This window comes from Mirounga leonina, unplaced genomic scaffold (genome assembly GCF_011800145.1).
Source record: "Mirounga leonina isolate KUSES-001 unplaced genomic scaffold, KU_Mleo_1.0 Mir_82, whole genome shotgun sequence".
NCBI classification, from domain to species: domain Eukaryota; kingdom Metazoa; phylum Chordata; class Mammalia; order Carnivora; family Phocidae; genus Mirounga; species Mirounga leonina.
In genome coordinates, this window is record NW_023270825.1 from 8,909,507 (window position 1) to 8,936,878 (window position 27,372).

Here is a 27,372-nt window from a genome sequence, read left to right on the forward strand (position 1 = left end):
GCGGTACCTATCACACAGCACTTCCGCGGTACCTATCACACAGCACTTCCACAGTACTGCGCATCCAGACCTGCCAAGCCTGCCCTGAGCAAGCAGAGCACACCGCAGCCGATTTCAAAAACATGTCTCCAGGGAGCGAAAGGACAAAGGATTCCTCTGCGTCCTCTGTGGAGAAGTCTTCCTGACTCACTGCCTCTTCCTGACTTGGAGTCGGTCCCGAAGGTATGTTTGCAAGCACCGTCACTGCAGGGTCTAATTTCCCACAGCGCACACTGGCCCCGAGGAGCGTGAGCACATGCTCATCGTCCTTACCCTCGAGACAGCTCCTACAGGGAAGACAGGGTGAAACTGCGCCCCCACTTTCTAGATGTGGAGACGTGGGGGGGGGGCCGCCCGGCTCAGCCAGCTGGGGGATGCAGAGCCCAGAGATACCCCAGGTCCTTGTCCAGAGGTTCTCACCCAGAGCTTTTCACTCTGCCCGTCCACACCAGGGCTGGCCCCACGACACTCTCAAGGCTGCATTTAGGTTTCAAAACAAAAACAAACAAATAAGCCAGGTTGCTGGTATCCTGTCATTTATTTTTTTTTTAAGATTTTATTTATTTATTTGACAGAGAGAGAGAGAGCACAAGCAGGGGGAGCAGCAGAGGGAGAAAGAGAAGCAGGCTCCCCGCTGAGCAGGGAGCCCGATGTGAACTCGATCCCAGGACCCTGGGATCATGACCTGGGATCATGAGCTGAAGGCAGAAGCTTAACCAACTGAGCCACCCGGGCGCCCCGATGCCCTGTCATTTTATGATGAAGCTGTAAGGGTCAGCGGCAGGGGATGCTGTGATTGAAGAGAAACCACACCACTGGCGTGTTTGGCAGCCACGGAGAGAGCCGAGGGCAGACGTGGCCTTCCTCGTATAGAGTAATTCAGAAGACACGAAACCACTCATGATCGGAAATGCACTCAGCCAGCCCTGGGTGTTTTATGGTAGGAAGCGGGAACTTTGAAGCTTTTCTTGCTGCATACACAGGTAGTCAACAAAACCAGAGCGCTCAGTCCTGCTGTTTCCACACACTCACACAGGACAGACTTCCAGGCTGGCGCTCTCCCTGTCGTGGCACATGTATTATATGCAGGCTGCTCGCCTGTTACTAAAGCCAGCGCAGTTCTTTGCAAAGCACAATTAATTTTTCATCAATCACCTTGACCCTTAAGGAACTCATCACACCAGTGAGGCCAGAGATGAACGCTTCAGCTTCAACGTAACTCCGTGTAAAAATATAACCTAAGAAATGGTTGGGGATCGAATCGTGACCAGGAAATGGTCTTCCCCTATTGCTACCAGACAAACAGAAGGCCCAGGGATTAAGCGTGGCCTGAGGCCAGGATGCCTGGATTTGTATCCGGTCACACATAGCTGTGTGATGATGGGCAAGTCGTCACCCTCTCTGTTCCTTTGTAAAAATTAGATAATGGTAGCTACCCTGAAGGGTGGTGATAAGGATTAAATGAGTTAATGTAAGTAAAGGCTTAATACAGTGCTTGGCACATGGTAAGCCCTTAATCAATGTTAAGTATCATTACTACCCAGAACACCTTCTCCCAAACACTTGGACCTTCACGCCTCCCATTTCTAGATTCCTCTAAGGTTCAATTCTGTACCGTGCAGTCTAGTATTTGATGACACGCAGTGTTGTCTTGTGGTTTCAGTGTTATTTCAATGTTTGAGTCTTAATGCTGCATCCTCAATAGACTGTAAATCCCTGGTCCTAGGAACCATGTAGTTTACTTTTGCCGGATTTCTACAACGCACAGCCCTGTCCTGGGCAACCAGTGGACACATAAACATCCCTGGAGTGTGTGCATCACTATAAACAAGTAGGAACAAATCTGTGGTGTGGTATTATATACGGGTACTACAGCCAAGAGCTAACACGCGAAGTGGGAAGACTTATAGAGACACAAAAACCCCCATACTGAACGTCTATGGCTGGTTGTCTCACAACAACCCCCAACCGGAAACAACCCAGACGCCCTTCAACAAGCGAATGGCTAGACAAACAGTGGTCCCTCCATGCCACAGAACACTACCCAGCAAGGAAGTGGTAGGAACTCTTGATACAGTGAAAGTAGCCAATCCCCAAAAGTTACACACCATATGAGTCCACTTATGTACTATTCTTGAAATGGCAAAAATGTAGAAATGGGAATGGATTAATGGTTACCAAGGGTTATGGAGGGGACAAGGACAGGGGGAAGGAGCAGCATGAGGGACCCTTGGAGGATGGGGAAGACCTGCATTTTGATAGTGTTCAGCATCAACATCCTGGTCCTGTTATCGTGCTATATCGTTTTACAAGGCATCACTATTGGGGGAAACTGGGTAAAAGGTACAGGGATCTCTCCGTATAATTTATCACAACTGCATAATCTACAATTGTCTCTAAATCAAATGAATTTTATTTTTTTATTTTTTTTTTAAAGATTTTATTTATTTATTTGAGACAGAGAGAATGAGAGACAGAGAGCATGAGAGGGAGGAGGGTCAGAGGGAGAAGCAGACTCCCTGCCGAGCAGGGAGCCCGATGCGGGACTCGATCCCGGGACTCCAGGATCATGACCTGAGCCGAAGGCAGTTGCTTAACCAACTGAGCCACCCAGGCGCCCCTAAATCAAATGAATTTTAAAAAACCACTTACGGCATGCCCAGCAGAAGCAGAAAGAGTAGATTGGGTTGCCCACTGATGGGAGAAATATGGCAAGCCTCTTCTAGAAGGGCTTTATTTTTTAGCAAGGAAGTTTGTTGATTGTACTTAACATTTTTGTTTCCATTAGTACTTGATCCTTGGGAAATATTAATAGCAGTGTTTAGTCATGCTAAGCGACATTATTGTCTAATACCATCAGGATTCACATGGTTGGTGTTTTTTGTTGTTGTTTTTGTTTTTTATTTGACAGAGAGAGACACAGCGAGAGAGGGAACACAAGCAGGGGGAGTGGGAGAGGGAAAAGCAGGCTTCCCGCTGAGCAGGGAGCCCGATGCGGGGCTCAATCCCAGGACTCTGGGATCATGACCTGAGCCAAAGGCAGACGCTTAACGACTGAGCCACCCAGGTGCCCCGGATTCACATGGTTTTTTTAAACTGGCAGGAGTCACTGAGAGATCATCTTTTCCAATTGTCTCATTTCACAGATTCAGAAACTCAGAAGTGGCCCAAAGTTACACAGCTAACTAGCAGCATTAACCAGGACTAGAACCCAGTCATCCCAGGATCCAATCCTGTGCTTCCAACCGCTCTGTATTTTTATTTTATAAATGCAGCACAATTAGTGGATCTAGATTAATATCCTGAGTTACCCTGGTGTCCATGCTTAGCACCTGAGATGACTCATTGCCCTCTAGCAGGGGTGCCCCTGCCCATTCATGGGATGGCTGCTGCTGGTGGGGACAGCAACTTACTCTGAGACCAAACCAGGCTGGTGGACCCCTCACCCTCCAAGCACATAATAGGACCAGAGTGGGATAGGACAGAATAACACTCGGAGGACTGGCTAGAAAGCAAACAGAGAAAGAAGCAGCTGGGAGCAGAGTCAGGATGAGAACCAGCTCTCCACGCCCAGATCAGGGCTTCTCTTATGGGGGACCCCAGAAATGGCCACCCAGTGTGAACTTTTCATCACTGTGTGGCCAGTGGCCTTTATTTAAGTCATCATGAAGGGGGGAAGCCAAGCTAGGGACAGAGAAATGGAAACCTAAGTTTCCAGAACACCAATTACCACCTGGGACCCTGGGCATGGTCCCTCCTTCCTGCCGTCTTGACTCAGTTTACCCATTCATACAACAAGGGGGTTTGGATTAGCCAGAAGAGTGGCTCTAGCTTTTGTTCTGAGCTTCCTGTACAGACCAAACACGCAAACAAACAACTAAAAATCAGGCTTGCAAAATAAGACTCATACAGATGGCTAGCCAACGGCAAATGTGTAACAGACCTGAATCATTTCCCCGGGCTTATTAAATCAGCCCCTGCTTCCCCATGCTGGCTGCAGGGAAGGAACATGGGGAAGGAGCAGTCAAAATTTCACTTTTTGGGAGACATTTTGTACGTTGCACAAACAGCCCCCACTGCCAAATGAGTCAGAATTTCCGAATGGCATAATTTTAGGGCCTCCTTGTGGTTCCCTCTCTGGGCCACTTCCGAAAGGGAGGCCTCAGGGCGGGGTTTCCTGTGCTCAATTCCAGAGATGCTGGAGGGGCTCTCTCCCCACCCCCCACCCCCATCCTTTGCCAGAATTTTCTTTCCAGAGCAGTTTTCGTTTCCACTCCTTTCTGTAGCCGTGGGTAATGCTGAAGACTGAAGATGGAGGTGAAGGCTTACAGCTTCCTAGCGGCAAACTGCCCCCTCTCCCGCATTGATTACTCAACATGTTCGCCTTCAGCGTGGACTACTTTGGAGTGGCAGAAGACTAGCACAGAATTAACAAAAAGTCACGCCCTGTGCTTACGTCATGCTCGAGAAGAGCAACGGGAGAGCATCGTCACAAATCACCAAGCCCTGTAAAGATGAAGATAATATTAATTATGACAATAAATCTACTAATATCGGCATGTAAAATATTTTTTATCACGTATATTTTCCCCTATGGAGTATTCTTGCTATGCCCACTTAAGAGATGAGAAAACCCAGGTTCTAAGAAGTCACATGGCTTGCTAGGTTTCACTCAGTGAAGGAGCAGAGCTGGGTCTGGAGTGTGGGTCTCGCAGCTTTGAGGTGGTGCTCTGTGCTGCATGAGCTGGGAGTTGGGAGGGTTTGGGGGGGTTGGGGGGAGGTCAGGGCATCTCTATGCACACCACCACCCTGTTCAGGAGACAGCCCCCTGAACACAGAATCATTGCACTGTGACCTCGACCTCTGGCAGTAGTCCTCTGTTTCTCACTCTCCATATCCCCAGGGACTCACACGTACTAGGTGCTCAGGAAATATCTGATGAAAGACTGAATAGCTGTGTACTAGAACCTGTTGGGATCAGGTTCTAGTTCATGAACTAGAGAGTGAACCCAGAGAGGGTTCACTCACATGAGCGGGGTGCTCACACCATCAGGTGCAAAATCATTCAAGATGGATTCTTACTATTGAGCACATGTAACTGAAGAGGAAGCCAAAGATGAGTAATGAACAGAAAGTTGCCAGCTCGAAGTTTGGCGCTGGAGCTTGAGCTCTTTGCCCCAACTGTGCCAAACCATCTCTCACTGCAGGAAGCTGACTTCTGATGGCCCGCTGCTTCACCTTACCAGCAGAGCTGGTGGGACCATCTTCCTCCTTGTGCAAAGCACCTGACCTCCGTGTGCCTTCGTTTCCAGCCTAAGACAGACTAATGGAACTTTTCCTAACCCCCTGGAAGACTTTGGCAGAGATGTAATGAGGAGATACGCATGAAAGCATTTGGAAGAACAAAGAGCGTTATCCAAGTGCCAAGTATCATAATAATTGGTCATTGCTGACTGCACCTTCAACTTGGCTGTTGTAACCCCAAGGCTTGTGACAGCACCTCAGATGGAGGCGGGATGATAATGAGAAACATAATAGGACACCTAGAACCGGTCAAGGGGAAGCGTGGGAGAGGCCGTTCGTGGGCATCTCCTATGACCCTGTGGATAATTACAGCTTGATGAACAGAGTTCTGAGTTAGGAGGTGTGGCTGATACTGGCATTCTAACTCCAGCTAGGTCTACCCCAGTGTTACTTCTGGGCTGTGGCATTCTTCTGCTTTGCCCTCAGTTTGGAAAACACACACACACACACACACACCCATACACATGCATGCGCAGCATGCACATACACACACACACTATTACTATCTGGTCCTGTTTTACAATTTAATCTTTGTCTTCGGCACTGATTTGTTCAACAAATATGGATAGAGGACCAGATAAGCTCTCACTAAGAAACAAAAGAGGAAAACACCCTCTGGGAAGCGGTAGATCTGGGCCAGCTCCCTAACTCCTCAAGCTCAGCCTCCATGGTGTCATCTGCAAAATGGGCGTCACTGACACCTAAATCGTGAAGACTGGAGTCCCCATGGTACACAGTTCCACAAGTTGTGTCATTAGCGACTCTCATTCCCATCCAGAGGAGACAGAACCAATCAGGCAAACATGTTGCAATTACTCTGACAAAGATCAAGGCTGGGGTGGAGAGACAGTTCAAAGGGCCCTAGTGCGCTGGGAGCCAAAGGCAAGGAGGCGATAAGATTCAGACATTCTGCGGCAAGGTTTAGGAGTTGGTGGAGTCGCAGATCAAGGTGAGAGGGTGTGTCATTTGGGTGGGAGTGTGGCGCTGGGAGAAAAGGGAGACACTTTCCGGGGGCCTTGCGTGGGTGGGAGGTCCAGATTATGCTTAGAATTCACATTCCTTGCGGCTCACGCCCCCTCTCGGCATCCTGGGGGACTCCCTTCTGAGCCTGGGGCCCAGAGATCCCGCGCGCCGTGGCTCCAGGCACTCTGGGGTGGGAGGGACCGGATGGGGTGCCCCCACTGTCAGGCCAGCTGATAGGTGTCACTTCCTTCTTGGATTTCGCGCCTCAGGGGAGTGCCCTGGCTTTGGGCCCCGCCTCGGCTCTCGCGGGGGGCAAGACCTGCTAGCCCCCTAGCCTTCTCCCCAAATCTGGACGCCCGAGGAACTCCCTCCCCGATCCAACTTTCCCCGGGGGAGAGGCAGCTCCGTGTCATCCCCAAGGATGAGACCCCGGCCGAGGCAGGCAGGGGTGCGGGGATCCGGGCGGCTCCCGGGCCGGAGTGTGCAGCCCTGGGCGCGGGGCCGGGGGTGAGGATGGGGAGACCCCACGGCAGCGCTCCCTCCCTCGGAGGGGTCTGCGATTGGGCGCCGGGGGGCTGGGGCAGTGCACCGGGGGCCTCGGCCGAGCGCGCGGAGCCGGGCGCGTCCTTGTCCAACCCTGCCCGGTGGCAGGGCCCGGGGGCGGCTCCCGCGGCCGGTCCCCGAGGGGACTGGGCGGGGCTGGGGGGGCGAGTGTCCGGCCCCGCCCCGGCCCCGCCCCGCTCGGGAGCCGCCGGGGACGCAGGGAGGAGGGCGGCTGGGCCGGAGCAGCCCGCGGCGCCGTGCTCCTGCAAGCTCGGGACCGGGTAAGTGGCGCGGGACCGGGAGGCCGAGCTGGGGCCGTGAGGGTCGGGGCCGCAGCCCCCAGCCCAGCCCCGACGCGTCCCCCAGGGGTGTGGGTCGCCGAAAGTCGAGGGGCCCCGGGGAGGCGCGCCCGGCGCGGGGGCGGGGGCCCTGGCGTGACAGCTGCGGGCCGGCGGGTATTTTTAGTTTAAACCCAACCGTTCCCTGCCGCCTGCGAAGTCCCGGAGCCTTTCTGCTCCCCAAGCCTGGAGGCGCGCCCCCCAGAAAAAGCCCCTAAGCCCTGGGCAGCGCGTCCCCGGCTGGGCGGGCGCCGCCTCCAATCTTCGCTCAGCCTCTGCTTGGGGCCAGAGGACCTGTCACCGCGGGCCCGCGCCGCCGCGTGTCCCGGGCCTGGGCAGTAAACGCGGGCGGGAATACCCCGTCCTGGCGACCACGCGCTCGCCTCGGAGTGCCCGCGACAGCCCAGAGCCCGCGCGCTGGGCGGGGGAGGTCGCCCCAGGCAGCTTCGGTTTCGTTCAGACGCCTCCTGGCTGTGCAGCCCTGGGCAAATCCCTCGGCCTCTCTGAGCCTCATTCCGCAACTCTCAAGGAGGGCGAAGCGAGGCCGAAGATCTCTTGCAGGACCTGAGCCAGCCCCAGATGGATGCTGACTCCCCTTAGGGTCTTGAGATCTTGACTCTAGACAGGGGACCTGGTGGAGGTAACCCAATGGTCAACCTAGGAGCCCGTGAGTGCCGCACCCTGCGCAGCCGACCTCTGCTTCAAAACTATAGGGCTGCAGTGGGGTGATAATCAATGTTATTTCTTCACTTGGGCCCAAAAGCTCTGGCCCAGGGCTGCCCTGGGACTTCCTCCTGGCTCCAGTGGAGGAGCCTGACATGCCCAGGAAGCATGCCCCATCCCAGGTGAGAGAGGGCAGGAGGAGACAGTGGGGAAAAGAGACGGTCCTCCCAGAAAAGGGAGCATGTCACAAAATCACTGCCCTTCTGAGCTTGGTGGGACAGCCTCCTTCATCCACCAAGAAGAGAGAAAGCAGGCCCCGAGACGGGGAGTGATTTGCCCAGAGCGGCACAACCAAGAACAGAAGCTGGCTCTCTCAAAGGGTCAGGCCCTGCCTCCTGCACAGCCAACTGCCCCCAGGGGTCAGGAGCTGGGAGGCGGGAGGGACCGGCTGGTGCCAATGGGTTGTTTTGCTCTGTTTCCTGTAACCGTGCCCCAGCGAGGCTCTCTGACACGTGTGGGTCTGCACATTCCTCAAGCAGGACCGCACTGGGCTGCCGACAGTCACAGCTGTGCCAAGCCTGCTGGCCCCGGGGCGCCGTTTTCAGCTAGGGAGGCCCCTCTGAGGGCAGCTGGAGTGGGGGAGTGGGCTGGGAAGGCTTTATTTCTGGAACTCCTGTCTTGCTGGGGGTCCTGAGGAGGCCTGAGGATTTGCTGGTGGCCCTGCGGGGAGGATTGAGAATCCAGGCTCTGGTTTCTGCCTCAGGGTGCAGGCTGGCCCCCTGCAGGCACCCCGCTTCGGGGTGAGTTTGAACTCCTTCAGTCTCCGTGGGAACAACCAACCCTCTCTCCCAGCTGCTTTGCATGATCTGTAACCACTGCAGACCTGTCCTTGCCTGGGTGGCCGCTGGGCCTCGTGATGCCAAAACCTGGGGCCGGGACAGTTGGGGGACCCTGGCTTAGCTGCAGGGTGACCTCCGCTCTGGGGAGGTAAGACTGGACAGGTCCAGCACAACCCCCCTAAACACCCTGGAGCCCCTGAGAGCCAAGAGGGCGGTGGGGCCTCCCGTGTTGCCCAGCTGTTAAGAATGGGGGTGGCCACGTTCGACCACCTGGGTCCAGGCCAGCCTTGGCTGTGAAAAAGTCACTTCAGCTTTCAGAGCTTGGATCCTCTTCCACACGAGAGGGGGGGTAACCGTAGTGCCCCCATCTTGGGTGCTGTGAGCATTAAATGAGACGCTCCATGAAGAGCGTTTTATACGGGGCTAGACACAGCACATGTAAGCAGCTATCATAGTTTATGGTGATGGGGCCAGGGGCGGTAGGTGGGGGACACCTGAGTCCCCCCTGCCCAGCGCAGCTCTGCCCTTTCCTCTCTGCCTTGAATCCCCGTGTCTGTCCAGTGGCAGGTGGCCCTGGAGCCTTTGCACCCCTGAAAGATGGTCTTCGACCCAGGCAGAGAGATTTGAGAGGGGCCTGCCAGGGGACCCCATGTGTTTGTGGGCTCTTAGGAAGCATTTCCTGTCTCTCCTACGGCCCTGACGGCAGCCAATGCTGCCGCTGTTGGCCCATTTACAGATGAGGAGACGGATGCAGAGGCCAGGAGCCGCAGAGTCAGGATTTGACCTCCGGGCTTTTGACTTGCTGCTCTTCGTTACACCCGGCTGCGTGTCTGTCTCAGAGGATAGAAGCACCATGTTATCCGCTGATCTTCAGGAGAACAGTATTGACGAGGCAGGATCCTGGTTATCTAAGACATTGGTATTTCCTGGAAAAGAATGGATTCTGGACTTTTTCTCCCTGTAACATCGAAACGTAGCTCAACAGGGCCGAGAGAGGAACCTGGGAGAAGGAGATGGAAGTTCTGGAATTGTCTGCTGACCCTCTCCACCCCGCCAGGGGATGGAGATTTGCCTCAGGATTTGGGGACGGGGCTGAGCAGCTAGGAAGCAGCTGGGGGACCGTCCCAGCAGCCAAAGCCTCAGTTTGGTCATCTCTAAAATAAAGAGGCCCCCACACCTCCCTCTGGGGTTGCTGTGGGGGATAAATGAGACAATGGGGGACAAGGCTCAGCAGAATGCCCTGCAGGCTGGGGACACATCATAGGAGGAGTTACGGTGGTTTTATTATTACTAATCCTCCTAATGTAACTGTAACAATGTGCTGCGGGGTGCTCCTCTTGCCTGGATTTCTAGGCTGCAGACTCTGGGCAGGGAATCCTAGCATCTCCGAAATGGCTTTGAAAGGCAGAGAGCTGCTAATTATGAAGCTCAAAACGCAAACACTAACCAGGCGTTGTTAAGCGTTGCATACATGGGAAGTAAAAAGCAATGGCAAAATGGGGGAAGTGAGCACCTTTAATGAGTCAGAGATGGCCATTGTGGGGGTGTATGGGGGGTAAGAGGGGATTGGGAGGGTCATGGGGTCTGCGACAAAGGAATTCACCCTGTAAGTATCTGTAAGGATATGTATGTTTCCTGTGCGCCTCTCTACTTAGATCCTGTTCCACAGATTTAAGCAGGTTTTATAAAAGGCAAGGGAATGGTAACCCCAAATCGGGGTGGTTATCTTCGGTGGGGAAGAGGGCACAGGGTCAGGGAGGAGCCACCTCCACCCCCGGTGGCACCCATTATGTTCTGTTTCTTCTAGCTCATGGGTGCTATTTTAAAATATTTTTATGTTTCATCATTTACAAATCTCTGTTTCCATACACACACACATGCATATATTCCATTTTACATATCAAATCTTACATGCAAATAAAATTAAAAGGTAATATGAAATATGAAACATTTCACAGAGCCCTCTTAGGAAATCACACTCTTGCCATGGATTCAGATGTTAATCTGGCTGGATTTAAGAAATAAAACAAACACAAATCCTAGTGTGAGACAGACACATGGCTTCTTCTTCTGGAGAAATCATCTCCGTCTTCTGAAGTCATAACAGCCGGAAGATGGTGTGAACACGGCAATCTCAGGTTATCAACAGGAGTTTTTAAGGTCTCGCTGTAATGCTTTATGCTTTATGCTTTATGATTTATGCTCAGAAATCAGAAAACTGAAATGTTTGAGCTGGGAGGAACCTCGGGTCACCTGGACCAACCTGCTGGTTTTATGGCTAATAGAAGTGCCTCCGCCAAGGTCAGCATTAGGCACATGGGCAGGGAAGACAGCTCACTCTGGGCTGCCACACCTGTGTGACTCTCATTGGGACACCACCTGCCACACCTCCATATTCGAGGCTAAACTAACGCGATCATTTTAATTTTAAAAAGTCAGAAAAAAACTACAATGTGCCATGAGCACACACTTCCAGAACTTACATGAACACAAACATCATCAAACGCCATACATAAGCTGTTTCCGCACTCCCCTTTGCTACAGAACCCTCCTGGGACAGCCCCTCATATTCCCCCCAGTCTTCATGGGGCACACTTGATCTACTTATAAGTTATCAAAACAACTTACTGCTCTGGGTATGGTTACCTCCATTTTTCAGTTGGGGAAACAGGTTCAGAGAGGTTGAATGCCTTGCCCCAAATCCCAGGGCAGGTAAGTGCTAGAGCAGGAGTCCCACCCCGAGGAAGAACTGAAAAGACAGGAAACTTTTTTGCGAGCGCTGTGTTGTGAACGCACCCTTCCCTCCCCAGAAGCTGCAATCCCCAGTGGCCCAGCCCAGCTGGTGGGTCATGGGGACATGCCCTGATCAAGCGTAGTTGGGTGGTGTCTGTCCACCTGTCAGATCGCAGAAGGTTCTGGAAGCTGACGGCTCTCACTGCCATGTCTTCCTCCTTATGACCGAGCAGGGCAGCGGGGTGCTGAGATTTGGGGAATCCATCGCATTTTTGGCCCTGGTGCTCTGAACGCTCACTTCAATTCCGGGCCACCTTCCTTCTGCCCAAATCACAGGTGTTCTTTGGGCCTTCCCTCTGCAGAGGCCAATGGGGCTCGAGGTGCCAGGGGATGTGTTCAGTGGTCGTTCTCCTGTTGTGCCCAGCCCATGAGCTCACGGGCGCAGTGGAGCCCGGGGCCCGGTCCCCCTGCCCTGGGTCCTGGGGCCAGTTGCGACACCGTGACCCCATTTGTCATGTGCCTGATGGGGCTGGTGGTGCCTCCCCCCGGAGCAGGGCTAATGCACAAGCCAGGCAGCTTTCAGAGACTGGGAAACAAGCCCTCCCTGTATGTGCCCGCGGAGACTGTGTGTGCAGTGTTCGCGAAGGGTTTGGAAGTGACAGCTGCAGGAGAGTAAGAGCCAGCCTTGACTTCATCTCCTCTGAGCCTCTAATTTGACCCATGGGGAAACCTAGTCTCGGCTAGCGCAAGTGCCTGGCCCAGGTCTCTCCTGTGCCTCGAGGCCAATCTGGGATCTGAGATGGTGTCTTCTGGTCCCTGGCCAGTCCTCTTCCCTCGAAGCCACCTTCCCTAAAAGTCTGTTTCATCTACATTCATGCTGTGGCACCAGGCGGGCTGGGCGTGCGGTGTAGACAGACTTGTCTTCGGGCCTCATCACCAAGGCCTGCATAGAAGAAGAGGTGGGCCCCTGGAGTCACTTGTTGAACTCTCATTAAGCCAAGACTTTTATTTGAGGCCTGGAAAGGGCTGAGCCCCTCCCAAGTGACATTTGCTGAAATAATACAGCAGGCTGACTCACTGGGGGTAGCCTCTTTCCTTGTTGTTTCAAAGAGCTGGCCCTTCTGTGATGATGGGAGGCACTGGCGGATCACCAGGCACGCTGACCTTCACCTGGGCCAGTCTCAGCTTCCTGCCCTTCAGAATGGGAGTCTGAAATTAGGAGAGCTCGAAGGGGCCTCGGAGGAGATGTCTGGAGACTCTAAGTCTCCCGTTGCAATCTGCCCACCCTAGGAGAGGCCAGCTCACGTAAGCAGGTGAGTCCCTGCCTATCCCCTCCAAGGCTCCCCCTTGCTCTGAGGACTAAGTCCCAGGCCCCCAGGCTACCCGTCTGGCCTTTTGTGCTTTCTACCACCTGGGCTACCTCCTGGTCCCATGAGGCTACAAACCCATCCTGGACTTCCCCACCTCCAGACCTGCCCTCCCATTGTGACGTCTGCCTCACTGTCCCCCTCCCCCAGATCCTCCCCACCAACACCTGCTAGATAGCTCTTCCTCCTGGAAGGCTTCCTCAGGCCACCATGCAGGGTTGGGGGTTTGTTTTCCTTTCCCAGTGTACTTTCCTTTTGGTGTTTAAACGTCAGGTTTTGTGTTTGAGTCCCCGAGGATTGGGACCTCCCTGAGGGCAGAGATACAGGGTTTTTCATTCCCTCGTTGTTGTTATTTAATTAAAAGGCTCTAACTTTAAAATCAGATCTTACAAATATAGGGGTGTTGATGCAACCCTAAGGAGCACCCCCAACTGGAGTGGACAGGGCAGATCCTAGTGATTCCCAGGACACCGAGGAGAAAGATGGGCTCCAGAGTCATGACCCAAGGCTGGGGAGAGAAGGGACGCTGGTCACCTCCCTCTGTGGCCCTCTTTGGAGACTGTCCTCTTGGAGAGCTGTCCATTTTCCTGGGCTCTCTGGGGCCGGCGCTGGACCTGGAGCCTGTCTGGAATCGGACATCTCTTGGCCCCCCTGGAGCTCACGTTTGACACTCATTCCCTCTCTGAGTCTCTCTTGCACTTATCACTACCTGAAATCACCCTACGTACGTATTTGCTCTTGAGCTTATCATCCATCTCCCCTGCTAGCACGTCAACTCCATGAGGGCAAAGACTTTTTTTTCTGTCCCCAGAGCCTCACCATGGTGGTAGGTGCTCAGTCCCTATTTATGGGATGAATGGAAGTAGAAACTGACAAGGAGCGCTGATGCCTGCTCCCCGCCCCCCCAGGGGTCTGGCACACTTGATCGTGATGGCTAGCGTCTGCTCGGCACTTAGGAGTGGCCATGCTACTCTGAATGCCTCCCTGGGTTTTTCCCCTCTCTATCCTCCCAACAGCTCTGGAGGCAGGCTCTGAGGGTCCCACTTTACGGAGACGTTCAGCAACCTGCCCTCGGCCACTTGGCAGCAGAGTTAGAATTTAGCTCCAACTCTCTGACCCCACAGCTCATGCAGGGAACCGCCCGCCTTCACTGGCCTTTTCACGGTTCCATGCTGGGAGCGCGCTGGGCAGGACTCGGTGAGTCACACCCAGAACTCAGGCCTCCTCCCCAAGCATCGAGTTCTTTCCCCGCAACCCCCAGTGTCTGTCACACTGACAGGCCGTTCCTCAGAGGAAATCCTTTCTGTGGGGCCAGTGTCACATGGGTCCAGGAATGCCACAGGTTTGGCAGAGCCGGGGCCCACCCTGGGGTGCCCCACCCTGACCACCCCGCCCACACCCTTCCCTCCCGCGGGTCCCGGAGCTCCGCCTGCGGCTTGCTCACTCGCTGTTGAGAAGTGGGTGGCCATAAGCCGCCTGTTGTAGGCTGGATGTGAGCCAGTTGGGGCTGTCAGGTTAAATTCCTTTATTCGGGACTGGGCAGCAGTTTGGAGCCTGGCTTATGTAATTTGCATGTTTATCTGTTTGCTGATTTCACATTCAGCTCGGCTCAGAAATACTTGCAGAAAATGGATTTGTAGGGGCGCCTGGGTGGCTCAGTTGGTTAAGCAACTGCCTTCGGCTCAGGTCATGATCCTGGAGTCCCGGGATCGAGTCCCGCATCGGGCTCCCTGCTCGGCGGGGAGTCTGCTTCTCCCTCTGACCCTCCCCCCTCTCATGTGCTCTTTCTCTCATTCTCACTCTCTCAAATAAATAATCTAAAAAAAAAAAAAAGAAAATGGATTTATAAAAAATTCCATCTGTGGTATCTCTTGTCCCCATTTGCTTCTAGGTAAAACCACCTGAATGCCTAAGTGGGTGGGGGGGGGGGGGGGGGAGATGCTCCCAGCAGTCTTTGCTTGTTCGTGTGCTCCTTTGGCGAGGCGAAGGGGTGGCCCCGCAAGTCCCTACACTTGTCCCCTCTAGGTAGCAGCGGGGTTTGTCATGCAGGCCCCTCGCTGGAGCCACTTGGCTGGGGGAGCCAGGGAGGCACGTGTTTGTGGCTGGGATGTAGCCCTTAGGCTCTGGAAGCCCTGTGCCTTGGGCAACCGCCTTCCTTCAGCATGCTGACGTCAGCTGAGCTGGACAGGGGAGGAAGGCTCCAGAAGCACGTCTGTGCCCCGTGGTTCGAACGAGCCTGGTGGGTGAGTGCAATCTTGGCAAGTCACATCACCTGCATGGGCCAGGCCAGTTCACCTGCTCCCGGGGCTGGTCACACCTTCCCTGCCATAGAGTCATAGGTGGATGAGGGAGTCCCAGCTGCAGGTGAGCGCTTGGTCTCAGCTGCTCTGAGCACTCCCTCTTTTCCCGGGGTGCTCCCTAGCTGGGGAGGTGAGTCCGGTGGCAGCGTGGCTCATGTGCAAGGGAGCTGGCCACTTCCGCCTGCCTCCGCCCCGGCACTCCCAATGGTTGGATCCACACGGCTGCTGGGGAGCTAGCCCTCGGCTCAGGTGCTCTTGGCTGGGGCCCATGCTCCGGCCGGTCCCAGGGGCGCGATGGGCAGAGCCTGCCCCTCCTTGGGAAGACTCTTATTGGGGTATAGGGTGCAGACTGTGTATCTTGATCACTCATTTCCCTCCCAGGCTCCTGGCCATCCCTAATGGCCAGAGTGACTTTTTTTCTTTTAGAGAATGGCCTATGGGAAAAAGTCAGTGTCACCCCACTGGGCCCTCGGGTCTTATCCCAGCCCGGGATCCTCAGTACAGTGTGAGGGTGTAAACGAGGTCTGAGGTCTGAGTTTGGACTGGGGGCTACTGGTCACAGACAGGATGAGTGTGGTGGCATGTGCTCAGAGCAGGGGGTGACAGTCGTTCCTTTCTCCATCTTCCTCTCTATCTTCCCTTTGACTTTTCCCCTTTATCCTTCTGGTTATGCAATGTTTTCCTAATCACCTGGGCTTCACTTTAGGCCAATGTAGGAATCTCTGGACCTCAGGCTGCTTGTCTGTGTTTTTTAAAAGCTCCCTGGGTGGTCCTTCTGCACAGGGCTGGTTGAGAACCCCTGGGTTCTGTCTCCGGGGGCACCTGTCTGCCTCTGATGCTGACCCATTCTGAACTAGGAGCAGGCCTCGGGCACAAGCTAGCAAGAGCTTCAGATGGAGTTAAGTAAATGGTTTATACGCACAGTGTTTATCCCTTATGATGTTCTGCACACGGTAATCGATCCTCACTCTGGTTTTCTATTTGAGGTAAAGATAAAAATTCTCCTTTTAAAAGAAATTTAAGTGTAAATGGGGAGAATTAAAAAAAAACACTAATGAGAAAAAATAATAAAACCAGGCATCCCTAGATGTGGCCAAAATCACAGATGTGATGCCCAGATGTCCAAAGTGTGTAAAAACTGTAACTGGGTGACCTCAAAGGGCACCCTCAGGCCCCACGTCCTGATGGACCCGGGAGGTGCTCACCATGGATGGCCTAATAAAACGGACAGATAGCCCAGACTGTTCACACCAGCTGCCTGGACCCAGAGGAAACAGGGTTAGCAGATTCGGGGGCGATGGTACATGAGGTGTCCCCCTCTTGCTTTACTCAGTGACCCACCCCCCCAAACAGGCCAGCTGGTTCTCTCTGTTGCAGTGGGTCTCCACCTCTCCTGGATCATAGTGGCAGCTGGGAAGCCCCCTGGGCAGCACTCGGGGCTTCCCCCCCAAAACACCCCGCCCCCCCCCCCCACCGGAGACATTGCTGCATAAACCCAGTGAATGCAAAGTTACCAGGATCTGACTCCATAGGACTCAGGCACCCGCCCTGGCACATGGTCGAATCAGGTCATGAGGGACTAGCAGTGCCGGCCCCAGGCCTTGACTTCTCAGATGGAGGAGGGCCCTCACCCTCGCCCCCAGTGCTTAGACTATCCGGAAGGGACATAGAAATGGAACTTCAGGTGAACAGACCCCGCCTGGCCCCAGCCTGCTTTTCCTGCCTGTGTCTGGGGGGAGCCACCTGTTGCCACCGGCGAGCTGGCCCCTGTGCCTTCCTTTCCTGATTGTGTGAGGTTCCTGTTGTCTTTTAACTGGTCAGCCCACTCTGGGTATCAGGGACTGCAGACTTCTTGCCGAAAGGAATAGTATGGAGTCTTCTCATTTCCAGACCTCTCAGGAATGCTGTGCTGATCTGTGGGGGTGGGGTGAGGTATTTCTCTTGAGCTGATAAATAGCATCAGCAAACCTTTTCTGTGACGGGACAGATAGTAACTATCTTTGCCTTATGGGCCGCACAGACTCTGTTGTGATTTATTCAGTTCTTCTGTTGTATGTAACCCTGCTGTGGCTGCAGGCCAGTACAGCTTGGCTTACGGATGCTGGAATTAAGAGTTTCCTGTCATTTGTACCTATCGTAAAGTATTACTCTTTCAGTTTTCCCCCCAACCATTTATTTTTTTATTTTTAAAGATTTTATTTACTTAGAGAGAGAGAGAGCATGAGCAGCGGGGAGGGGCAGGCAGAGGGAGAAGCAGACACCCTGTTGAGCAAGGAGCCCCATGCGGGGCTCGATCCCAGGACCCCAGGATCATGACCTGAGCCGAAGGCAGATGCTTAACTGACTGAGCCACTGAGGCACCCCTTCCCAACCATTTAAAAACAGAATCATCATTCTGTGTACTGGAACGCGCAATGGGTCATGGTTTGCAGGCCCCTGTTCTAGAAGCCCCCGCTGCAGGGGAGGGTGGGTCTTGCAGATTGGAGCAAGTTGTTCTAATCATTTCAGTTCTGAAAACTAGTTCTGAAATAGGTCCCGATCTTTTAAGCCTGCTGTTTAAAATAGAACCGTGGGTCTGTGACTTAGTTCCCGCATTCAGCTAAACCTTAAGTCTAGTGGTGAGGAGGAGAGGAACCTGGAGGGAGAAAACTTGTCCTGTGCTGGCTGTGCAACCTCGGGCAGGTGGCTCAGCTTCTCTGAGCCTCGCTTCTTCCATCTGGAGAGGCAAGAATAGTGGGACCTACCACGTCAATGGAATGATCAATGCAAGGCTTAACACATACCGGGCACATGGCACAACTCTGCAGGAAGGTCAGCTATGTCCTCTCCCCTCTGCAATGAGTTCAGGAGCACAGGTGGATGGGAGTACTTTTTTCCTTCAGCCAGCAGCCCTGCACAGTAAATCTTGGCACTTTATGGAGAAGGAGGCCCAGAGAAGTTACAGAGCTTGTCCAAGGTCACAGCTGATAATAAATAGATCTAGATCTATCTATATATATATATATAGTAGATCTAGAAGACTGTGTAACTCGAAGGACCTAGCTCTTTCCATGCAATGTCCTTGCAGGGGACCAGAGGGGGGTTAAATCTAATTCAGCTATGTACTTGCTGAGCTGTTAATGTAATCAGCATCTTTCCTTTTACAGTCAGGCTCTTGTAACTCCTCTGTGCTGTGCCTCAAGTTCTTTGGGGGACGAGCATCATTTGGGGGACCTCACGGACTTCTAGCAGCTTGTGGGGGGCTCCAGGCTGAGGGTTTTCTGTAAATATCTTAGGGGGGCAACTTTGTCGTTCTGCAGAGAGCTCTAGTTTAGAAGTACCAGCCTGGAAATAGGCATCTGGGGAAGTCTTCAAGTTTATCGGACCCTCTTGGGCAAGAACATCTGTGGTGTCTGAGTCTCTGCGGGGTTAGTGGAGAAGGCTCTAGAAGGTTCTAGAAGACTGGATTCGGGGTAGCTGCATTTGAAGAATGGAATCATCGGGGTCTTAGGAAACATACTGGCGGTGAGTTCCTAACCGGTTAGGCCTCGGTTTTCCCTTCTGTAAAATGGGGACGGAAATGTCATTAGTGGCCTGTTGCCTGAGCACGTGTCTGTGGGGCGCCTGCAGTGGGCCTTGCTCTGAATGCACAAAAGAAGGCTGGGGAGGAAGCCTGGCCTTGGATTATGGAGGCCTCTGGAGATAAAGCCCAGGCAAGGGAGACTGTGGCAGGATCGGTGCATCTGGGCCAGCTGCGGTTAGGCTCCGGGCTGGGTTTCCTGCACCCCTTGCTCTTGTCTGAAGGCTTCATCAGAGAAGCCAGGACACCCGGACATTGGACTCGCCGGTCAGCTGCCCCATCCGTAACCTGGAGCATCTCCTGCTTGGTTACCTGAGGACAAGTGGCCTGGACCCAGGCTGCTGGAAACCCAGCCCCCACCTGTGAGTGGCCGAGAGGTTGGGGTGGGGACAGGGGTGTCAGGAGTGGGGGGAAGGGGTCTTGGGAGAGAAAGAAAGATGGACACAGGTGTGACAAACTGTCCCCAGTGTGTCCTAGATGGAGGGGTTTCTTGGGATACAGGACTTGCAGGGCAGAAACAGGGAAAGTCTGGAGCAAACTGGAGCAATCGGTCCCCCTTGGTCAGTCGGTCATGCCACCCTGACTGCGGCATTGGGCAGTCTGGGTCATGGCTGGGCGGTGTGGGAGGAGTCAGCTCTCCCCTGAGCATCAGGGTCTGCTCAGAGCCCCTGTGCATGAGGAATCACCAACTCTGCTGTCCCCTGGGTCTGTGGGTGCATGACGGGAGAAACCAGCCCCACCCCCACCCGCCACCCCTGCAGGTCCGGGTCCCAGAGCGCAGAGCGTTTCGGAAATGCCATGGGGTGAATGGCTGGGGGTTGAGGGTCTCCACCACGCTGGGGCAAATGACTCAGATGCTCATTCATGCTTTGCCACCTTGCATATGCTGTTTCCCGTCCCTTGGGTGCCACCTCTGTGACTCATCCATCCCTTGGCCCCTCACAAGCAGTGTCTCCCACCCCCACTGTGTCCCTCTGAGCTGAATCTCACTCAGCTCCCTAACTGGCCTTCTATGTTTCTGCATCTTTCTCCCCATACACTGCGAGCTCCTCAAGGGAAGGTCCCCACTGTAGTGTTTCCTCTGCTGCACTTGACACCTGGAGGCCCTGTAAAGGTTTCTTGAAGGAATGAATGACACTGAACACGTAGAGCAGAGAGTCATGCATTCCTTGCTGAGGACCTCCTGTGTGCCAGACGCTGTCCCAGGAAGTGGGCTGGGAGCGGTGGGCATGACTAGCGGAGTCTCTGTGCTGATGGAACGTGCATTCTAGAAAGATCTAGAATCCTCTAGATTCAACAAGCAGGCAATAACTGCACAGACCATATCAGAAGATCACATATGCTCTGAAGGAAATGCAAAGAAGAAGGGAAGTCACTGAGCCCCTGCCAATTGCCAACAGGCTGGGAATGGAGGGGGCGGCTGATGGTTCAGGCCTAGCACATGCGGTGCCTTCCCATGGAGGCAGAAAGAAGGTACCTTCCCCTGGGTGGTGGCGGCCCTCCTGTGCCGTGCTGTCAACTCAGGGTTGGTGGCATGTGGACCCTCCGTCCCTTCAAGGAAATCTGTAAAAGCCAGCATTGTGTGAGGCAGGGGAGAAAACATATTTGGGAAAGTCAGGTGGTGTCCTGTGCCTCGTGCGGGAGCTGAGTGTGTGTCTGCTCCTCTCCTCAGCGTGGGAGTACCAAGTACCAGGCTCACATGCTGGCCACACTTCTCCCCCCTTCCCCACCCCACCCCCCGCTGGGTGGGTGACCTTGCCAGGGCAACAGCAAGAAGGGACATGGGCTCCCAAAGGGACTGGTGGCAAGAACCCAGGTGCCCAGGCTTTTCCAGGAGGAAAGGGATCAGTCTCGCTCCAGCCCCAGGCAGGGGACTGCCAGGGAGAGGGCCAAGGGGGATACGGAGGGTGACAGCGTCATCAGCTGCCATGGGTTGCCCCTGACAGTGGAGTGCTATCCCCTGGGGCTGATGGGGTGCTCAAGCCCAGACACAGGGCCCTCCAGGAGGGGTGCAGGACCACAGCGCCCTGAGACTGGGAAACACGCCGCTCCCCTGGGCCCCAGAGGATGGCTTCGACCCGGTGCTGTGGTCCGGGCAATTCGGGTGGCACTTCTTAGTCTATGAGGATGTCACTCTGGGGGTAACACCCTCACGCTGAGACACCAGAGCACCGAGGAACAGAAGTCAGTCCACAAGCCAGGTGCCCTTGGCTTCCCACAGACACATCCTAAACCTGGCATCTTGAAGCCCTGGCAGGAACAGGCATGAGCTAATTATAATCAGCACAGCCTGTGAACAGTTGACCTTGGACTCCAGAGAGGTGAAGGTTCCCTGGAGGGAATGTCTCCAGAGTGCTCTGAGGCTTGCAAATACAAGGCAGGTGTTAACAATACAGGGTGTGGACTCTTCTGTATAGTCCAGTGGATATCTCCTTGCAGCTTCAGCAGAACGGGGACGATTTTAAACCTCTTGGGCTCTGCTAAGAGGAGAGAAGAAGCCAGCAAGATTACTTGCTGTGTGACCCTGGGCAGGTTAGGTAACCCCTCTGAATCTTGACTTCCTTATAAAAAAAAGCCAATCATTCCTGCTGTGGGTCTGAGAGTAGGTGAGAGACCTCAATGAGCTGAATGTGTATAAACACCCAACGCAGTGCCTGACACCTAGTAGGTATTTAGCAATGTTAGTTCCCAGCCCTCTACCCATTGAAAAATCCCGGAGGGCTTCCTGGAGGCAGTGATGGGTAAATGGAGCCAGGGAAAGAAGAGCATAGAGGGGAGAAGCCCCAGGGAGCTCCTGTTGCTGGGAAGGAAGTGGGAAGTGGTGGAAGGTAAGGCTGCCGAGATAAATGGAGAAGGACTTTAGCTGTCCTGTTAAGATTGAGGATTTTCTCAGGGGATACGGAGCACTGAAGGGTTAAAGTCAGGAAGGCCCTGACCCTGAGCCGTTGCATGCCCTCTTCTGCGGAGAAGAGAGGACTCAGGTCCCTCTGCCTCCTGCAAGACAGGCAGGCTTCTGGGGCACCTGGGTGGCTCAGTCGGTTAAGCGTCTGCCTTCGGCTCACGTCATGATCCCAGGGTCCTGGGATCGAGTCCCGAGTCCATCGGGCTCCCCGCTCATTGGAGGGCCTGCTAGCCTGCTTCTCCCTCTCCCTCTGCCCTTCCCCCTTGCTTGTGCTCTCTCTCACTTTCTCTCAAAAAAAAAAAAGAAAAAGAAAAAAGAAAAAAAAGACTAGCAGGCTTCTGGGGGAGGAGTTGAAGCATTCCGGTGCCTAAGGCTTGGGAACCAGGCACGGCTTTGGCTCTGCAGGGCCAAGGGTCTCCCCAGGGTTCAGTGAGCACAGCCCCCAGCGCTGCCTCCCTCCAAGAACTCCCATCTGGAATGAACACTGCCTTCCTTGGGCTGTTCATCCCACAGCTGGGAGGTGCCTTTTCTTAATTGAAAAGTGATGTTCAGGTTGTTCTGTTTTCTAAACCAAACCTGAAAACCACGGGAGGGCATTTTTCTTACCTGGAAAGAATGCCGGGCTTTCTAACCTGCCTTGTTCTTGGTGATGACACAGGCCCAGGGTCAGTGGGATCTGGCCCATGTGGGTCCCTGTGGGTCCTGGTGGGTCTGAGAGGCAAGCCCTACTGTGCCCCAGGCTCAGTGCCGGGCTTTTGTGTGCTTGTTGATGCTGTTGTTATCCTCACTTTGTAACTGAGGAACACTGAGGAACAGAGAGGTTAATAAACTTGCCCAAGGTCACACAGCAAACAGATGGAGCAGCCAGGTTCAGTCCCAGAGTGGCCATACTTCAAAGTCTCTACCTTTTCTGTGCAGCATAATGTGATTGCTGGGCTTAATACTCATTTGAACTTGTTTTGAAAGTCTAGCAGAACCGCGAAATCTCTTAATGTGTTATTAGAGTGTGTTACATTAAAGCCCTTTAATTTTTTTTTTAAACTGTGACTACCACCTTAAGGGAATCGAATTTTAACAATGTACCTGTGATTCCACTGCTGTAAGAGAACCCCTTGTCTTTTTCCATATTCCTTTCGATCTTTATCTTTTTTTTTTTTTTCGACACAGCTTTTGCATAATTTACCAGCAGGAGTCGGCAAACTACAGCCCCCTGGCCAAATGCCACTTGTTTTTATAAACAAAGCTGCTGGATCACAGCCATGCCGGTGGTTTACACATTGCCCTTGACTGTTCACACCACAACTGCAGATCTGAGTAGTTGTGACAGACACCATATGGCTGGAACACTCCCCGATCCTTTCCAGAAAAAGTTTGCCAACCCCTCTTCCAGAATGCACGGAGTCTTTCAGCATGCCCTTCCTCCTGTTAGCTACAGCATTATGCCACGGTGTGAACCCTCGCACTGTTTCATTGTGAACGAACCAGAATATTCCACGAAATGATATCACACACTTTTCTCCATCATTTCCTCTTTGCTGGACTGTTATATCGCATCTTTGCTTTCGTTTTGTTTTGTTTTTCCTCCTTTCCTCATCTGTCAATTTATCATGTATTTAAAACACTTACATAACACCTGCTGTTTACCTGCGCTGTTCTAAGCATTTCACCGATAGAACTCACTTTATTCTCAGATCAGCAATAGGAGGTTCATATTATTATTACCCCCTTTTTAAAGATTTTTAAAAATTTATTTATTTTAGAGAGAGAGAAAGCAAGCAGGGAGAGCGGAGAGGGGTAGAGGGAGAAGGAGAATCTCAAGCAGACTCCAAGCTGAGTGCGGAGCCCGATGCCGGGCTTGATCTCATGACCCTGAGATCACGACCTAAGCTGAAATCAAGAGTCGGCGGCTTAACCAACTGCACCACCCCAGCGCCCCCTTACTCCCATTTATAGACGAGAAAGTGAAGTCAGAGAAGTTAAATCCACTTGGCTTAGGTCTGAATCTGCTTAGCAGGCTAGCTCCAGAAGCTTAGCATCTTTTAGGAAGTATCCAGAAGAGGCAGGCCTTTGTGACTGGGTGTGAGTGGGGGTCTAGGGCAGTGACTCATCAAGATGAGCCCTGTCCTGCACTCCTTGCCCAGCCCAGCTGCCCCACATCACCCAGGTGTGGCTATTCTCTGGTCTTCCTTGTCACAAGCCAGGCAGCTAGGGCCCTGTGACCACACGCTTTGTTTCTCTGTGGAAAGGGGGGTTCGCCGCCAATGCTGAAGAGTAAGAAAAGGCAGGGCCAAGAAAAGGATGTGTCGCGGTCAGGAAAATACCACGTGGGTGATAACAGCAAGAGTAGATCAGGGACTCTGCTTTGTGGCCAGAGGGGTCCCGGGCTTGCTCAGTTGTTAAGTAAGCAATAAATTTGCAAATTCTCTAGTCAAACTGAGAACACTACCACCAAAAATGCAATGTAACTGTCCAGCAAAACAGAAACGGCTAAGGATGGTTTGTGACATCCACCCGTGGAATGTTCTGGGTCACTTACAATGAGAACTGTTAATGGTTAACACCATGGGTGGTGTGTGGCAGGCTTGGTGTTAGTCTTCCCCGAGTCAGGGGGCTTATGAGACCTGCAGACCTCACCAGGAGGATAGGCAGGCCCAAAAGGCGACATGACATTTCCAGGCTCACAGAGCCCTCGTGGCCCACCCTTGAGGGTCTCGGGGGACTGATTAAAATCCCTGGTTCACAGAGACATTCTGAAAGGTGAATTCAGTGAGGGCTTCCCACAGGACGTGTGAACTGGTGAATTGCAAAAGGTCTCAGGCTGAGAAACGCCGTGTTATAGAGATCGGGGGTGGGAGGGAGACCATGGGAGAACGCTGGATGCCATGCCCGTCTTCCAGAAGCGAGAAGGGAGACTGAGTTGGCAGGCCATCCAAGGGTGCAGGACCTGGTCGGTTCACTTCCTCTCTGATCTTCACGCCAACCGACAACCACAGCGTCTGGTGCAGAGTAGAGGCGTTGAAACAAGATTTGCCATTAAAGGCGCCGAGCCTCTCCCAGGCTTTGGAACGGAAGGAAGGCAGGCCCGGTGTGGTTCTCACTTAGAAGATGAAATGAGCCCAACCCAAACCTCTGCCTGCTCACTCGGGGTCCTTTGAGAGCCTGCCCTGCTTCTTTCCCTGGCCTCTCTGGGTGGAATGAGAAGGCACAAGGCGGGGGAAGTTAAGAGCTGGTTTTTCTCAGCCTTCAGTTTCTGGAACCCCCGGCCCAAGGCCCCCCAGAGCTGCGACCGGTGTCCTGTCTGGCCTGCTTGATTTTGAGCCGTACACCCAGGAGACCCACTGGGGAGGCATCACCAGGCCCATCAGCGGTAACCTCAAGCTATGCAGGCCTCTCGGGCTCGTCTCCATCTCAGCCGCGCTCACCGTGTGGGGCTGGCCTCGGCCGGGCGCCTTGTCAGTCTGAGCTGCTGGGGTTCACCCCCGAGCTTGTGTGTGCCTCTGCAGTCAGTCGGGTGTGTGATGGGAAATCCTGTTCTGACTCAAAAAGGAACCCCCCTTCTCTTGCCTTCCTGACTCACTTCCTCATTTTGCTGACCATTCTGCAGCGTGGCATGGATGCTGGGGCCGACAGGCCTGAGCTTGCTCCCAACTCTGTGCCTCGGCAGCCGTCTGACCTGGGCAGGACAGTTGGTCCCTCTGAGCCTCAGTTTCCCCATCTGTAAAGGGGCGCAGTCACTCCTGCCTTGGTGTCGGTGGATAAGGGATGCACAGCATCTGCCCCATGCCTGGCACACAGCAGGGGGCCTCCCATGTAGGAACTTTTGCTCACATTTCCCCCAACCCACAGGAGCTTCCTTTGGCATCCAAAGGTCAAGCTCCATGGTAAACTTGACACCCACCCAGGGCAATTGTAGGCCACAGATGAGCCTGAGGTGGGGACAGTAGAGCAGGCCGGACACCTGTTACCCACCAAACAGCGTTGGCCACAGTGCGTGGCCGGGTGCTTTGGCGGCTGAGGGCCAACTATCTCCCAACTACTATCTCTGGGCAGGCCGTGCAACTTCTCCATCTCAGTGTCTTCATCTATAAACTGGAACTGGCTCCTGAGACCCAACTGTCAAGTATAACAAAATATTTTTATGATTAACTCAGCAAAACCTGTCGCATCGAGTAACTTCTCACAGGGAGGGTTTGTTCCTCCCAGGAATTCCCAGTACCGAGGGATGTGTCCTTGAGTTGCAAACCCTGGCAAGCCCATTGGAATGCTTCCCAGGGCCTCACTCTGCTCCTCTGAGTTTGCTCAGCCCATTGGGCTGCCTTCAGCCCCTGTTTGGGGTGGCAGAGTTTGCTTTCTGTTTGTTCCATTGTGGGATGTGAAAGTTTCATGCCACTCATATAATGTCCGTAAGCCCGTTTTGCATGCTGGCTTGGTGTCAGGTTCTCAGAAGCAGTCTGGCCCAAGGGGCTGGCTAGGCTGCAGCTCTGGAGTCCAACAGACCCAGGTTCAAATCCCAGCTGTGCTTCTTGGGCAACAGTAGTGACCAGTTCGGAGATTTTATTTTATTTATTTATTTATTTTTTTAAAGATTTTATTTATTTATTTCAGAGAGAGAGAATGAGAGAGAGCACATGAGCGGGGAGAGGGGCAGAGGGAGAAGCAGACTCTCTGCCGAGCAGGGAGCCCGATGCGGGACTCGATCCTGGGACTCCGGGATCATGACCTGAGCCGAAGGCAGTCGCTTAACCAACTGAGCCACCCAGGTGCCCCCTTATTTTAATTTTGAGAGAGAGCGAGCATGTGCAAGAGAGTGAGTGGGGAGAGGGACAGAGGGAGAGAGAGAATCTTAAGCAGGCTCCACGCTTACTGTGAAGCCCAACATGGGGCTCGACCCCACAACCCTGAGATCATGACCTGAGCCAAAATCAAGTCGGTCACTTCACCAACTGAGCTATCCAGGTGCCCCTGAGAGTTTAAAGTCAAGTTATTTCACCTCTCTGAGACTCAGTTTCCTTATCTTTGCAGTAGGGACTATCATAACAACCTTCAAAGTTATCTTAAGGATCAGGTGAGGTCATGCATGCCCGGAGAGGGAGGGGCATGTTGACTGGCACCTAATGTGGGCTCAGTGGATGGAAGGTACAGGTTCACCATTTTGAAAAAGATCTCCAGCAGCCCCTTAGCTCCTCCCATATGGGCATACCACTGGTAAGGTGCAGGGTTTGGATCCCTGGAGGGAAGAACTTTCTTCTCCCCTGAGCTATGTAAAAAGAGGATGGGCTGCCTGGAAGAGGTAGTGAGCCACCCATCACTGGAGGTGTGCAAGGGTCTTGGAGGCCTTTTGATGGGCATATTTTTAAGAAAATTCAAGCAAAAATGGGTGCATAATCAAGGTCTTTTTGATTGGCCCTCTTAGTTTTTGGATGCTGATTGTTTCTTTTTTTTTTTTGGATGCTGATTGTTTCTTAACAAAATAGCTTTATTGAGATAAAATTCACAACATACAGCTCACCCACTTAAAGTATACGATTTGATGACTTTTAGTACATTCACAGAGCTGTACAAACATTACTGCGATCATTTTTAGAACATTTTTATTACCCTAAGAGGAAAACTGCACCACCCACATCCTCCTCCATGTCTATAGATTTACCTGTTCTAAACATTTCATATAAGTGGAATCATGTGGTATGTGGTCCTTTGTGATTGGTTTCTTTCATAGCATCATGTTTTCAAGGGGCATTTATATTACGGCTTCATGATTGCTTCGTTCCTTTTTCTTGCTGAATAATATTCCATGGTATGGATATAACACATTTTATTTA

At 53.2% G+C, this 27,372-nt stretch overlaps 1 protein-coding gene across 1 annotated transcript in view; it reads left to right on the top strand.

The window, feature by feature from the left end:
• Positions 1-7,054: 7,054 nt before the first annotated feature.
• Positions 7,055-27,372, top strand: part of SYNE3 (spectrin repeat containing nuclear envelope family member 3) — a 90,158-nt gene continuing 69,840 nt past the window's right edge. Inside the window, exon 1 of the mRNA XM_034992791.1 lies at positions 7,055-7,130. The gene's annotated coding sequence lies outside the window, so the exon portion shown is untranslated. The remainder of the gene's footprint in view (positions 7,131-27,372) is intronic.